The 9,127-nt window shown below is 37.1% G+C and overlaps 1 long non-coding RNA gene across 1 annotated transcript in view; it reads left to right on the forward strand.

The window, feature by feature from the left end:
- The first annotated feature begins 7,585 nt into the window (after positions 1-7,585).
- LOC110451011 overlaps positions 7,586-9,127 on the forward strand; it is a 6,507-nt gene continuing 4,965 nt past the window's right edge. The window contains exon 1 of the long non-coding RNA XR_002463024.1: positions 7,586-9,116. This is a non-coding gene — a long non-coding RNA (uncharacterized LOC110451011). The remainder of the gene's footprint in view (positions 9,117-9,127) is intronic.

The following is a 9,127-nucleotide window of genomic DNA, read 5'->3' on the forward strand; positions in this document are numbered from 1 at the left end:
TTCGCCGCAATGATTACATTTTGCCTTGTTGATGACGCGCGTGCGGTAAAATTACATCACTGATCTGGGTCAATTGAGAGTTTTAGACTGTCAGGTGACGATTTAGGATTTCTTTAATGTAATTATAATTTTTACTCTTAGGGAGTGAATTTCAGCAAAATTTGAATCGGTATATTTCATAAGAAGGTATTTTAAACATGTGTATGCCAGTTTATGTTTTACACCAAATATCTCAAAGATACACAAGGTGGTAGATCGCGCTGAGTTCTACAAACTTGGAAAGTTTCAGCAAAAGTTATGGAGCCGTTTTTTTCGTACTCAAATCGCTGTTATATGCGGCAAATTAGCTACATTTAGCCGTGTTAACATTTCGTTCAGAGGAACGATAACAGAGTTATCGCCCCTCTAACACTTCATTCCATATTGACGAAAATGACAACTTGTCTAAGGGATTGGGCAAACAGGCACCAGATCAATACTATACAGGTGGCAACAAATATCCCTATAATTATATTATAATTATGAATTTAAGTAGCCAATTAATTAAATGGTCAATGTATGTAAGTCGTATTAACTATTATTTTGAATGAAAATTCAATATTTTGAAATGAAAATTACAAAAAAATAAACATAGATCAGAAACTCCACTTTCACATTTCAAACAACTATAGCTTTATCATAGCTAACAACTTTTTACTAATGTCTGCGGTGCCCTTAATTAATTAACAGTTTTTAATTCCTTAAAATAAAATTAATTAAGGACAAATTGTAGCCATTTCTTTGACATTTAGCCCACTGCTATTATACGCGACTGGGAAATCCCACCGATAACGGATTATTCATTTATGCATATTTTATTGCAAAACATTTACAGTGGGATTTGGGCGCAAGTTTTCAAACTTAGATGAAGTTTTTTTTTCAACCACATTTTATAACGTACATTTACAACATGTATTTGTTGAATAAGTTACCAATAACTGAGTCTGTAAGTTTTGGAAACACACAAGCACCCACACACCCACACACCCACACACATACACACCCACACACCCACACACATACACACCCACACACCCACACACATACACACCCACACACATACACACACACACACATACACACATACACACTACTACGCCATCGTTAGTGTCGGACACAAACAACTACAACATTATAGGTGTTGAAAACACACATACATTACTACAAAATCGTAAGTTTTGGAAACACACAAGCCCCTTTAGAAGAAAATTATTGATTTTGTAATTCATTTCAAAGCCCAGGAGACAGCTATCAGAATATTATTTTTACAAAACAAGAAGTTTTTCCCATTTTTTCCATTCCTTTTCAAACTTCTCTCTATAAGTTTCTCCTTTGCTATTTGCTATAAATCTTTGTATATAATGGTAGTCTTTTTATATACATATTGTTTAATTATAATGAGTATCTCATTATCAATTCTACCATTCACATTTTGTGTAAGAAATCCAAATAAATAAGATTCTTTATTAAAATCAAAAGGAATAATGAGTGCATCCAAAAGAGTTTCAAAACTAATAAGAAGATTCTGAGTCTCTTGACATCCCCATAAAATATGGGTAATAGTTTCAATCGCAGAATTGCAAAGTGTACACATAGGAGATACAACTATTCGAGTTTTAAAAAGGAAAGAATTTGTTGTCAGAATATTGTGATTTATTCTATACTGAAACCACTGAAATTTTGTATTAGTAGTTATAGCAAAGGGAAGCTTAAAAATCTGATGCCAAGAAAAGTTACTAAAATCAAAGACTCTATTCCATTTTTCCTGTCCTGATGGAACGATGCAATTTTTTTACCAGGATACTATAAAAATGTTTGGAACCTTTAGACTTTTTAAAGAATGGTTCTAAGTGTACAGGAATAAAAGGACATAACAATCTTAATTTAGGAAAATCTGGATTAGAGTTGAAATGTTTTACTGCAGAAAGAACACTGTGATATTGGAGAAAATTAGTCTGTATTTGATAAGTTTGAGTGAATTCTTGAACTGTATAAAAGGAACCAGAATTATAGTCTTTAATCAGGTCATTTATATTAATAACTCCTTTTTTATACCAATCCTTAATGAAAATTGACCTTCTATCAATAATAATTTTGTCATTATACCATAAGGGGGTCTTCAAGTATACCTCATTTTTGTTAATATTAATTTCATTTGCATGATACAAGTTTTTACAAGCTTTCAAAACATCAGTCCAGAACTTGTTTTTACATTTTTTTTCACATAGCTTTATATAATCTGAACCACAATTTGCCAACATGTCTATATTAACATATGTTTTTAAAATTGCTTGCCATTTAGATGTACATTGAAATATTCTTCTAATCCAACCTAATTTGAGTGAGTCTATAAAAGTTTTGATGTTGATCATGTTTAACCCACCATTAATGAAGTCTTGAATAACAACTTCTCTTTTTACTTTATCCACTTTACTGTTCCATAAAAACTCATAAAGTATAGAATTCAGTTTACAAAGAAACGTTTCCTCTGGATTTGGCAGCGAGATAAATAAATGATTAAATTGTGAAACCAAAATTGATTTTATTATGTTTATTTTACCAATTGGTGTTAATATTCTCCTTTTCCATGATCTGATAAGTGATTTAAGTTTTGTTAGTTTTTTTTATCAAAGTTCAGTTTAGGTATCTCATGTAAATTAACGTGAAATTCAATGCCAAGAAGTGTAAAGTTTTCCCTACCCCATTGTAAGTCAAGTTCTGGAAGGAATTTATCTGAGCTAAATTTTGTATTGCCAATCCAAACCACTTGAGTTTTTGAAATATTCATTTTTAATCCTGATATACTTGCATAGAAATTAAGTTCAGTAATCCACTTGGATTATACTTAATGAAGTCCTGCGACCTATTTCTAGAATTTAACCCAGTACAGATGTCTGACCTAATTAGGTCAATGTGACCTACTTTTGGAAACTTGACCTACACTATAAAAAGTTGTCATCGGGTTGAGATATAAACATTAAACTGATGTTTGATCAAATTGTGTCACTTTGACCTAGTTTTGAAGATTTTACATTAGCATACATGGTCGTAGGAGTCAGAAATTAACATTTAACAGATGTTAGACAAAATTAGGCCACTTTGTCCTAATTTTCAAAATTTGACCTACATCATCAGAAAGGGTCATAGGGTTCAGATAATAATATTCAACAGGTTTGACAAAATTAGGTCAACGTGATATTATTTTGAAAGTTTGACCTTCATTATCCAAAATAACAGGAAAAAAATATTATAGAACAAGAGGCCCAAGAGGGCCTGTATCGCTCACCTGAATATTTAAGCAGTCATAGCAAAATATTCTCATTAAATATTATATTGCACTAAAAATATTTCCCTCGCAAACTTTGTTGGCTCCATCTGTTGAAACTACCAGCAAAATATTATTATAAGATTCTATGCTTTTTGATTCTTCTTCAGAAGTTGCTGGACATATTTTTCCCTGTGATCTTGTAAGTAGGTCAATGTCATTTTCCTTCTCAAATTGGTTAGCTCTATTCCAAAAAGCTACCAGCCAAATCTTATGAATCCATTCCTTTTAGTTCTCAAGAACAAATCCATTAAAATGTTGTTGACCTCTGTGACCTCTAAAGTAGGTTGAGGTCATTTTCATTTGCAAACTTTGGTGAGCTCTATCCCGGGAAGTCACCAGCCAAATATTATAATTTTATGCCTTTTAATTCTTCAGAAGAAGCTGTTTGAACTGTTTGACATATTTGAACGCTGTGACCTTGAAAGTAGGTCAAGGTCATTTTCATTCGCAAACTTTGTTTGGCTCTTTCCCAGGAAGCCACCTGCCAAATATTAAGATTTTATAACTACCAGTTCTTCAGAAGAAGTCGTTTAAAGTGTTTGACATATCTGCCTCATGTGACCTTAAAAGAAGGTCAAGGTCATTTTCATTCTCAAACTTTGTTCGGCTCTTTCCTAGGAAGCTACAAGCCAAATATAGAGATTATATACCTTTCAGTTCTTCAGAAGAAGTCGTTTGAAGTGTCTGACACATTTGACTCCTGTGACCTTGAAAGAAGGTCAAGGTCATTTTCATTCTCAAACTTTGTCGGGCTCTATCCAAGGAAGCCATCAATCAAAAATAAAGATTCTATACCTTTCAGTTCTTCAGAAGAAGTCATTTGAAGCTTTTGACATATATGACCCCTGTGACCTTGAAAGTAGGTCAAACTAGTTTTCATTCTCAAACTTTGTTGGGCTCTATCCCAGGAAGCCACCAGCCAAATATAAAGATTATATACCTTTCAGTTCTTCAGAAGAAGTCGTTTGAAGTGTTTGACACATTTGACCCCTGTGACCTTGAAAGAAGGTCAAGGTAATTTTCATTCTCAAACTTTGTTGGGCTCCATCCAAGGAAGCCATCAGCCAAATATGAAGATTCTATACCTTTTAATTCTTCAGAAGAAGTCGTTTGAAGTTTTTGACATATTTGACCCCTGTGACCTTGAAAACAGGTCAAGGTCATTTTCGTTCTCAAACTTTGTAGGGCTCCTACCAACGAAGCTTTCAGCCAAATATCATGACTCTAGGCCTGTCCGTTCTTCAGAAGAAGTTGTTTAAAGGAAAAGTTGACGGACGACGGACGGACGACGGACACCGCGTCACGGCATAAGCTCACTTGGCACTTCGTGCCAGGTGAGCTAAAAACCGTTATTTGAGCTATATTTAAAGACATTGTCATAAGAGTTCAGAACTTTACATATATTTTTCTAAGCCAGGTCCATGAGAACTACTTTTTTCTAGTTTTACCTCAACTTTATAAATTTTCACATGATTAAGAAATTATACTAAAACCTACTTTTCAAAATTAGACGTACATTATTAACAAGAGGCCCATGGGCCTTAACGGTCACCTGAGTCCTACAGTATTTTTTGTTATTGTTGAAACATGTACCGATTTGAGTAAAAAATAGTTAAGTATAACGTTAACTTAAGTTTGTCAGGTCCATGAGCTGATCATTCCTAGACCGAGTTTATGATATTTCGCATTTTATATGGCGTGTGGAAGCACATAAGTCAACACCAAAACGACCGTACGATGCCACCGGGGGCCGTAAGATAATCTTAAGAAATCCTTGCGGGACATATACGGGAGACTGCCGGGTAGGTTCTGATGAGTTTGGGTCAGAAACAAGAGGCCCAGAGGGCCTGTATCTCTCACCTGTTTCTTTTGTTACATGGAACTGACAAATAGGTAACTTAAGACCAAATTTGGTAACTAGAACACAAGACATTTTAACATCTCTTAAACGGTTCCAAGATACTGTTGTTTGAAATTTGAAATTTGAATTTTAAAGCTTTCGACTCCGGCTAGCACTTAAAGTTGACCTTTAACCTTATTACTGAAGTAAAGAACACGATTCATACAGCTGGTCTATATAACATACCAAAGTATAATGACTCTTGACCAAATGGTTCTAAGGATATTGTTGTTTGAAGTTTTTAACATATTTGACCACTGTCACATTGAAAGTAGTTTAAGGTCGTTTTCATTCGCAAATTTTGTTGGGCTTTATCATAGGATGCTACTGGCAATATGTCGGATCTTCAACAGAACTCGTTCAAAGAGTTCGACACATTTAAAGTTGACATTTGACCTTACTACTGTAATTATGAAAAAGATTTGCACTGCTGGTCTACATACCATACTCAAGTATCATGACTCTAGTCCAAATGGTTCTTAGAATATTGTTGTTTGAATTTTTGAACATATTTAACCCCTCTGACCTTGAAAGTAGGTCAAGGTAATTTTAATGAGGAAACTTTATAGCACTCCATCCCAGGTACCTATTGGCCAAATATCATGACCCTGTGCCTTATGGAACTTGAGAAGATTGTTTAAAGCTTTTAACCCATGTTGACATTTGACCCCTGACTAACACTTGAACGTTGGAAGCTACTCTGTATATGCAGTGATGACGTCGGAAGCTACTCTGTATATGCAGTGATGCCGTCGGAAGCGACTCATTAGATGCAGTGATGACGTCGGGAGCTACTCTGTATATGCAGTGATGACGTCGGAAGCTTCTCGGTATATGCAGTGATGACGTCGGAAGCTTCTCGGTATATGCAGTGATGACGTCGGAAGCTTCTCGGTATATGCAGTGATGACGTCGGAAGCTTCTCGGTATATGCAGTGATGACGTCGGAAGTTACTCTGTAGATGCAGTGATGACGTAGGAAGCTACTCTGTAGATGCAGTGATGGCGTCGGAAGCTAATCTGTATATGCAGTGATGACGTCGGAAGCTTCTCGGTATATGCAGTGATGACGTCGGAAGCTTCTCGGTATATGCAGTGATGACGTCGGAAGCTCCTCTGTAGATGCAGTGATGACGTCGGGAGCTACTCTGTATATGCAGTGATGATGTCGGACGTGACTCTGTATATGCAGTGATGACGCCGGAAGCTACTCTGTATATGCAGTGATGATGTCGGACGTGACTCTGTATATGCAGTGATGACGCCGGAAGCTACTCTGTATATGCAGTGATGACGTCGTAAGCTACTATGTATATGCAGTGATGATGTCGGAAGTTACTCTGTAGATGCAGTGATGACGTAGGAAGCTACTCTGTAGATGCAGTGATGGCGTCGGAAGCTAATCTGTATATGCAGTGATGACGTCGGAAGCTAGTCGGTAGATGCAGTGATGACGTCGGAAGTTACTCTGTAGATGCAGTGATGACGTAGGAAGCTACTCTGTAGATGCAGTGATGGCGTCGGAAGCTAATCTGTATATGCAGTGATGACGTCGGAAGCTTCTCGGTATATGCAGTGATGACGTCGGAAGCCACTCATTAGATGCAGTGATGACGTCGGAAGCTACTCTGAAGATGCAGTCATGAAGTCGGAAGCGACTCTGTATATGCAGTGATGACGTCGGAAGCGACTCATTAGATGCAGTGATGACGTCGGAAGTGACTCTGTATATGCAGTGATGACGTCGGAAGCTACTCTGTAGATGCAGTGATGACTTAGGAAGCTACTCTGTATATGCAGTCATGATGTCGGAAGTGACTCTGTATATGCAGTGATGACGTCGGAAGCGACTCTGTAGATGCAGTGATGACGTCGGAAGCTACTCTGTAGATGCAGTGATGACGTCGGAAGTGACTCTGTATATGCAGTGATGACGTCGGAAGCTACTCTGTAGATGCAGTGATGACTTCGGAAGCTACTCTGTAGATGCAGTGATGATGTCGGAAGTGACTCTGTAGATGCAGTGATGACGTCGGAAGCTACTCTGTATATGCAGTCATGAAGTCGGAAGCGACTCTGTAGATGCAGTGATGACGTCGGAAGCTACTCTGTATATGCAGTGATGACGTCGGAAGTGACTCTGTATATGCAGTGATGACGTCGGAAGCGACTCATTAGATGCAGTGATGACGTCGGAAGCTACTCAAGTGGCTGGAACACACAGTACTATTTATATTTTGTACCCTTACATGTTACTGTAGCACCATCTTCTGTACACATTATCTGTTCAATAACATGTGAAAACAAAGACAGTTTTACTGTGGTACATTCATTTTAATAGTTCCTCATGTATGTGTATATATACAGTTACACATAACGCTAATATTACCTAATATAATGTGTTTTCTTGGCATTTCCATACAACATCATCATTCTGTCCAATCAAGATGCACGATACATATAAAACTTGGGTAATTTGTAATGGGTTGTTTGATTGGCTATACAGCTCTTCCTCTATACACACACATTCCTCACAATGTTCATTTCCCCGACAAGAAATAGTTAAAATGGACACATTTCTTCCATAGTAGAGAGGAACTTCCAGTGTAGGTCAAGTGCTCTCTATCTAACTGGACCTTCCCTTTCCACAAAGACAAAGGGCATGTGCTTATATAATAACCCTACCCGTCCTCCACCACAGTAATGGTCTAGTCCATACATTTCTAGTTGAACATGATTCATATACCCCTTCCCCCTCCCTCTCTCATGTCCCTACAACCCTGAACTGGTCCACTATTACAGGGAGGACAAGGTGATCAACACAAGTTTATACATTTTCATCCCTAGCTCTATTTGTACATCAATTAATACATTAACCTGTCCACCTCTGTAAAGCACAATGAACGGTCAAGTCCAGACCAGTCCATGGATGGAAGGGGAGAGCAAACTGATAAAGTATATACGGTACACAACACTTAGAATGTATTATAACAGATAATCAACGGCTACCAGACTTCTGACACTCCACACCCTACATCTGTTCACATAGACAAACAGAACAAGTCTTATTTGGAAAAAAATTGCAGAGAAATTATTATTTAAGATGACCGGAAATCTTTTTGATTAAAAATTCTTCTTATGTTGACTTGAGTTGCATCTGACATAAGTGTTCAGTTGCTAATAAGTTTTGTATTTAGTCTAGCATTAAACAGCCGTGCCGTGTGACTATAAGCTTGGTGCCGCCATGACGACACAAGGTGATTCACAATAAATAATCCTACTCTACAGGCCACAGACGCTATAAATACACCTTGACATTAAAAATCTCATCAAAACATGGAAAATGTGTCTCAAATCAAGATAACAAAAGTATATCATAAAAGAAAGAAAATGAGGGTGAACCCCTATGTCAACTCACAGCACTTACATACAATATTTGATCCCGAGCAAGCACTTGATGAACTATTGACCTTTGACCCGGCAGAGTTTAACGTCAATATAGACGTACATGAGCACAGCAGGATGCAGTGACCGAAAACAAAACAATCTATAAATATATCTCATCAGACTACAATGTAAAAAGCTTCAGCAAAGAAACCTCAAGAAAATTCAAACCGACTTTTTTGAATCACAATTAACTGTGTGGACAGGAGACTTGCAGTGCTCTTCCGGTCAGCTCAAGACACAATCAAAGAGGAAAAAACACTACAAGTTGTCCTTCTCATACCTCTTAGGGATTACCAGGTATTTTAACACTAGGAGCCCTTAGGGATTACCAGGTATTTTAACACTAGGAGCCCTTAGGGATTACCAGGTATTTTAACACTAGGAGCCCTTAGGTATTACCAGGTATTTTAACA

This window comes from Mizuhopecten yessoensis, unplaced genomic scaffold (genome assembly GCF_002113885.1).
Source record: "Mizuhopecten yessoensis strain PY_sf001 unplaced genomic scaffold, ASM211388v2 scaffold5691, whole genome shotgun sequence".
NCBI lineage: Eukaryota > Metazoa > Mollusca > Bivalvia > Pectinida > Pectinidae > Mizuhopecten > Mizuhopecten yessoensis.